General features: G+C 43.4%; 1 pseudogene across 1 annotated transcript in view; it reads right to left on the bottom strand.

The window, feature by feature from the left end:
- LOC308087905 (MAM domain-containing glycosylphosphatidylinositol anchor protein 1-like) overlaps positions 1 to 7,500 on the bottom strand; it is a 144,057-nt pseudogene that overhangs the window by 28,049 nt on the left and 108,508 nt on the right. Inside the window, exons 10-13 of the transcript XR_013935113.1 lie at positions 6,369 to 6,552; positions 5,229 to 5,252; positions 1,288 to 1,440; positions 918 to 1,079 (exon numbers count right to left, since the gene is read on the bottom strand). The product of XR_013935113.1 is annotated as an MAM domain-containing glycosylphosphatidylinositol anchor protein 1-like (transcript). The remainder of the gene's footprint in view (positions 1 to 917; positions 1,080 to 1,287; positions 1,441 to 5,228; positions 5,253 to 6,368; positions 6,553 to 7,500) is intronic.

Raw genomic sequence — 7,500 nt, forward strand, 5'->3', positions numbered from 1 at the left:
TTGCCCATTTGGCATGACCCTCTCTAAACCATCTAAAGTTTTGTGAAAAGTTGCTGGGCGGTTAAAAATAAACAGTAATACCCCCACCAATCAGCTTCATATTCCTCCAATGGTCACTAGCAGAGCCGGATTAGCAGCCCTGCGGGGCCCTGGCTCCGGGACCAAAGGCTGCAGTCAAGCCGAGCAGGTATGCCTGTACATCACAGTCTATACAGTCCTATACAGTTACATAGACCAATAAACTGCCAATTCTACTAAATAGTATTTAGTGCCCCATTTTGTTTTCCTGAGACAATAATGAAGGGTCAGCCTCTGCTTATGTCTGCTGATAAGCATGCAATGTTTTGTGGTGTTATGTCAAAACATTATGAATTAATTGCCTTTTTGGGGAAATGTTACACTGTCTACAATATCCACTAGCTCCTGGAGGAATCATTATTTTACGTAAAAACTTCTCTTCTACTAGATATAGATTTTGTGCAGATTGCTGAAAAATAATAGGAGGAGTAGGAATTTAAGTGCTTTTCATAAAATTCTAAATGGCGGCAAAACTAAGAGGCAGAGATTATGGGACTCTCTACCATTCTTCTTCATAGTTCCTTAAAAAACGACTGAGCGGTTATGCCTGAAGTGTGAAAAGTGGTGGAAGAATACTAACAAATACAATAGGGTGCCTGCACACTGTGTGCTCGGCCCCTAAAAAACCCTTGGAACCTTACAGGTCCATTTGGTTCCGTTTGGCTGCAAGTCAAATTAACAATGAGAATTTTACTGTGCAGTCGGGTCCATTTGGATTCATTTTTAAACTCTCAGAGATAAATGAGGATTTTCCTTTCTGTGTGTGTGTGTGTGTGTGTGTGTGTGTGTGCACATGTGAGTGTGCATGCATGCGTGCGTGTGTGCGTGTATCTACTCACCGATGTGTTTGCCCTTCATGTGGTAGAAGAAGGAGACACAGTACGGGACCCTGGATGATCCTTTGGGACCTCTCTCTGACGATACGTTGAACAGAGGGGACACCAGGCGCGCCTTGTCACCTGCTGCTCTCGGCCGCGACGCTTCAATGTACATGTAGTAACCTGCAATAAATATCATATGTATCATACTTGTATTAACATGGAGTCAGGAATAAATATTAAATGTACATGTTCTACGTTAAAATAAAGTTTTATTCATTAAAATAACTCATGGATTGTGGCTTCTAATGGACAATGAGGGAATGTTACATTGTATAACACACTAATTCAGACATAATGTAAAGACAGCATGTGCCTCCAGTCTGCTCACCCTCCTTGGTTCCACTGCGGTCCGTCTCTGGACCGGTATTGGGTGATCGCTTGGGATTCTGGGTCAGGTGGTTCTGCCTCGTCCAATCAAACGTGTCACTTGTGTCCTGGTAGAAACCACAGATCCGCTCGTCCTCGAAGCCGCACATGCGGTCTGGTGTGTGTGTGTGTGTGTGTGTGTGTGTGTGTGTGTGTGTGTGTGTGTGTGTGTGTGTGTGTGTGTGTGTGTGTGTGTGTGTGTGTGTGTGTGTGTGTGTGTGTTTAGACGTATTGAGGTGAAGAAAGAAAGAAACAAATATGAAATAAGTGAGACATGAAGTTTCATTGTTAGACTTGTCCCCTTGTGTTTTTGACAGGAACATTATCAACAGCAGCATTGTCAGCAGCCTCCAATTCACAGCCAGTCAAGGTCAGGCAAAGGAAAACCATCTGGAGGAATTATGTTTTAAGCAGAATTCACAACAGGAACATCGAGCAAATGTTCACAGTGCGAACAGTTGAAAAATGAAAATAATTGGGCGTGTCTACGGTCATGAGTGACAGCTTGTCCCCATGTGTCAACGTGTGTGTGTTTGCTCCCGAGGTGAAGAAACGGACTATATAAAGAATATTGATTGCAAAGTTTTAAACTAGCGGCTGCAGCAGAAGTGAAACTAATCAAGCTTGAGCAACTGCATGGCCCATTTATTGCCTAAAATGAATAGATTGTTTACAAAGAATTGGTGCCAGAGCCGAGCAACGATTGTCTCTACTTCTGCTGTGTGATTAACAGCTCTCCTGGCTGGGCAGAGCAGCTGGCCTGAGCGGCTCGAAGCACCAGGGCTGTCCCTGCACTATACCCACAATACTGGGAGAGATTGTTCATGTGCTTTGTTTAGTTGTCTATACTGTACTGTACATCAATCCGTTTCTGTCCATCTCAAGTGGTGTCGAGTGTGTGCCTAGATCAGTGGCTCTCAAACGTTTTCATGTCAAATAAAAATCAATGTATTCATGTATTTGCTCATGGACCCCCATTTTAAATAGCAGATATACAAGCTCACGCGTTGTGAGCTTGTAGCATTATTTTGATATTTTCAGATGTATATAGGGTTAAAATGATGAAACTGATTTTGATGTCATATTAACACATTTAGCTGGGGACTACCTGGAAACCCCCTCAAGGACCCACTTTGAGAACCACTGGCCTAGATCAACGCTCAGCGGGTGCTTCGGTGGTCCGAGCAGAACAAAGCCAGCAGGTGCGCTCGGATAGGGAGATCAGAGACAGGGATGAGAAGCACAGATGCTTGATGCTCGTCTCTCGCAGCTTGTTTACAAACGATTTATACGTTTTAGGCAAGAAATAGGCCATGCAGTTGCTCGGTCTTGATTAATTTCACACTCTACAACTGCAAGTTTAAAGCTGTGTTATTGATATTCGCTACTTCAGTCTTATTCTGTAGTGTCAAGTGTGTCTACCCACTCCACGCCTATTTTAGAGCAGAGTGCACTATGATTGGCTTGTCTCTCGTTGCAAAAGCATCGCTTCGCCTTTTTCTCTGCGTCCCAACGCAGCGGGGGAAAGCGGCGGTCGATCCTTTGCATGTGCATTGAACCTCGCAACTCGTTCTCACTCCCAAGGCGTCACATTTTGCAGCTCTGTCAGTAGCCCTGAAACGTCAAGTTTTGACATGACGGGACGCCCTGAAAGTCATTTTTTTACACAACGGGACGCCATGGCGACGTCGCATGTTGACAAAACTATGCCTAAACCTAACCCTAATCCTAACCCTATAAGCTCACAAACATATACCTAACACTAACCCTAATCCTAACCCTAACTCTAACCTCACAAAAAATATGCCTAAACCTGACCTTAACCCTGACCCTAACCTCACAAAAACTATGCAGAGAGGGAAGGAAAAATAGTTGTGCCCGCGTGGGATTCAATCACGGGAGGTTGCAGTTACTAGCCAAGCTCTTCTACCAGGTTAACCACCGAGGTAGCTAGCCAAAACCTTGATTTGAGTAGTATTTGAAGCTCCAATGCGTGCCTTTTTGTTGTTGTAGTCCTATAGTGACGCATTAGGGAGTGAAAATGGCAGAGCGGCAATAACTGACGCCTATCTGTGAGAATGTGTTGAACCGCAACACATCCTCTGAACGTAACAGTGAAACGACACTACTGTGTGAGTTCAGCATTACAATGTAGATTCATGTGGCCTAATCCTTATTCAGATTTTCCTATCCGACTATACATCGAAGGACGAAGGAGGAAAAGGTTGGGAACCTCTGATTTACACCAAGCCCTATAGGGTCCAAGTTCTACACTGGGTCCAAGCCCACACATTCTGGGGGAGACTCCCCTGGACTCTCCTCACTGACAACAAGGACAGATCCCACATGTTTGCTTGGAGATGATCTATGACTATGCTCCATCCACTACACAGGCTCAATTCAATTTACACTGTTGTTCTTCCGGTCTGGTCCAATCTGCCGTTGTTTTAATTGCTTTACCTTGGCAGAGCAGGACACCACTGATGCCAAGGACACACCGTGTGTCTCTTAATGAACAAAACAAAGACAAGATGACATTGGGACGGGGACACAGGCAGAGAGAGCGAGACACACAGAAGGGAAAGAAAGATGATGTTGGGTGGAAAACCTCCAAAACTGTTACTTTTCAGGGAATGGGGAAAAAAATACAACATTAACCCATTAAGGCCTGAGGCAATTTCTACAAATGTCTTCTAAATCCTAACTTTACATTTTTAAATAAAAAAACAAAATATATATATATATGTTCAAAGATTTGCACACATGTTCATGATTTTTTTTAAAAATAGCAGATCTACAAGCTCATAGTGCGGCATTCGGTGCCGCGCTATGAGCTTGTATATCTGCTATTTTTGAATAGCCAAAGAAATCTAAAAATGACAGAGATGCGTTCCCGGATTGAATGGGTTAAAAGTAGCAAAAAATCACAGATCTATGAGCTCACAACGTGTCGCAATGCGGAACATTGTGAGCTTATAGATCAGCTATTTTTGCTACTTTTGCGTGACACTGACATGACGTAGGACATTAATTTACCGGAGGGGGGGCGGGGGGACGGGGGGACGGACGTAGAAAGTATAATTACGGAGATACGAGGTCTCTGTCAGACAGGGAGGATAACGAGAGAAAGAGTGAGCATGATAGATGGAGAGCCGTGTGAGGGGGAGGAATAGAAGCAGAGAGGTGAAAGCAGTGTGGGATGAAATGTCATGATGTTGGTTGAGGAGGAGGAGGAGCTATTTGAGTATTCAAATGACTACCACTGTGATGAGTTGCCCGTTGGCCCATTAATGTTAAAAGCCCTGGGCCATTAACCTTGCATGCCTCAAACAATCCTTCATCCTCCAATCACAACAAACCTCCTGCACCATTTAAACTCGTGTTTCCCATTACCACCTTGCCCCCCCCCCCTCCGCCCCCCCTCCGCGCCCACCCCTCTTCCGATTTATTAAAGAGCACAGAGGGTTGCCATGGCGACCTTTGTGTTATTGACCTTCGACTGACACTGTCCTCGCTGCGCTGTCACAGACAAGCCGGACTAGTTATCGACTCAATTAAAATGGTGAATGGTCTGCATTTTTATAGTGCCTTCATCCAAAACACAATGACTGTTTCGTTCACATGGCGGATGGTTGAGGCAAGGCACCGACTGCAGTTAGGGAGGTTCAGTGTCTTGCTCAAGGACACTTCGACACAAATCCAGGCGGAGCCGGGGATCGAACCGGGGATTGAACATGGAAACCTATTGGTTCCAAGACGGACGCTCTACTTCCAAATCCCACCATCCTCTAATCCTTCACCATGGCATGAGAAAACCCAATCTTGTGAAACAGACAGAGAAAAAACAAACGTGGGAGGGGAGAGAGTAAAGTGACAGCAAGGAAAGACATAGAGGGTTCTCACCTGAGGGTCTTGGGTATGTGTAGGCTGTAAGAAAACAATGAGACACAGCCATGGTTATCACTCACATAGCAGCATGATTACCCCGTTTACACCTGGCTTTAAAATACATGTGGGGTTATTGGATATCAATCTGAGTGTGCTTATTTGCATAAAAACTCAGGTGTAAATATACCAGAGATGTACCGGGGATAGATTGAAATCCAACTGTTTAAACGCCCTCTGGAGGAAGTTTAAACGTTGCGGCGATGCCATCTGGCAACTGGAGACACATATTTGATGACAGGCATAAAGATAAGTTATGTGGATAAATTACACCACGAAGCTATCTGAATACAAGTCACATAAAATGCCAGGTGTAAATGGAGCCAATGATGAGCAGTAACACAAACTCATAAAATAATAATAGTCATAGTCATGTTGAATCATGGCAGAAATCCACCCTAAACATGAATTCTAAAAGCTAACACAGGTTTTGGTCAATATTGTCAAACCATGAACTGCATATAGTGCCATGCATGTTTTAATTTTATTGATAGTGAGTGTGCCATATGAACATTAAGTTTAATTATGACACCACATAAAAATGTAATATTTCCAACTGATTTGGATTGTCCATAGGCTATACATAACAAACTTTATTTTTTGTTTTTCTTCTTTAGAAATATTATCTTTCACATCAGGATGTAATGATTATTAGACTCAGAGCAATAACCCAACTATCTCCCAGACTCCCTCCCCAGTCAGCGTTAGGAGTTTCAATGAATGTAGAATTATGTGCAGAATGTAATTTGTATATAGATGTGAGGGGACTTAATTTAAATGACAGTTTTTTGGGGGAATATACAATTTTAAAAGAAAAAACACACTCTCACACTTATGCCAGTGTGCCAGTGATCACCCTCCCTTGTGCCAATGTTGGCACATGTGCCTAAGGTTGCCTACCCCTGGTATACTTTCTCTCTAAAGTATATGATAGAATATGGTATGAGACATGATAGATATACAGTAGCTCTGTATACTGTTTATATCAACTAAGGCACGGTTCATTCATTATCTAGATCTAGATATGCATGTAAGTCTATCAGATTTCATAACAAAAGATGCAATGAAAGAACATGGCTGGAATTAAGCGTGACGCACGTTCAGAGTACTGGATGATGCGAGTGATGTAGTCTCCAGTGCTGTAGGTGGTGATGGGGGCCAGACGGACCTCGTAGGCCACCGGGATGCGGAGGTCCGTTATGACGTAAGACAACAGCACTCCCTTCACTGGTTCCACCCCCTTCAGGTCAATCTGCTTTGACAGCATGGTCTGCTTGCTCAGCTTGTGAAGAGATAGGAACAAGCACACACACACACACACGCACACAGATTCAAGCATGCACATGCACACAGAAACGTGTATAAAATAAACACATACAGGGAGATAAAAGGAGAGGATAATCATTAGAAAGTGAGACATATTTCCGAGAGAAACATATTATTAAGGGTTGTCAGTCTGAGAGGGGTATGTTTTTTCTCTCCTCTCTTCTCATATTTTCCCATTGGTTGATTTGATCAAGTCATCTTCATCTCACCTCTCCTCCTCTACCTCAATATAATTCATGGGGTTTTTATAGACTGGAAAGTGAACTGAGTTATATGAGCTTTGTGACAGCAGAGTTACAGCTAGTGGCATCATAAAATGCAACCACATATCCCATCTGGAGGAGTTTACAACATTAAATGCCAGTACAAGGCTGGTGATACACAGGGGTTTTGTTTTTGTTTTTCTGGTGGGCAAGGTAAGTAGGAAATGTTCAAAGAACCTGTGAAAATATCCCCAATGCGTCAACAGCATGTGCAGAACTGATTAAAGCCACAATGCTGAGGCAACGTTTGCACACTGTTGCCCGACAACAGAATGTGCCCAAAACATTGCTTTCAATATCACTGCCTTCACTTATAATGATTGAAAGCGTTGAGGAATTCTGGAGCAATCAGCATGTCGAGGCAGATGCAACCAGAGACACTTAAGAGAAGAAGTGCAGCACAAGACACACAGGACAATGTCCTGTGTGTCTTAACCTGTGCGCAAACCTGTGTCCCAACCTGTGCGATGAGGCCCACTGTTGGGCCGTGAGGATATTGCAAGCGGGCCCCCAAATAATTGGCAAAACATTTATTGATGATATAACATGAATATAAAAAAGCTATATGTGTAAAAAACAAACAAAAGAAAAACGGACGGCTGCCGTGCTAAGTGGTCAGACGGTGAACAGATGAATGTTAA

The sequence above is a fragment of the Gymnoscopelus braueri genome (assembly GCF_963280865.1).
Source record: "Gymnoscopelus braueri genome assembly, chromosome: 1".
Classification (NCBI taxonomy): Eukaryota; Metazoa; Chordata; class Actinopteri; order Myctophiformes; family Myctophidae; genus Gymnoscopelus; species Gymnoscopelus braueri.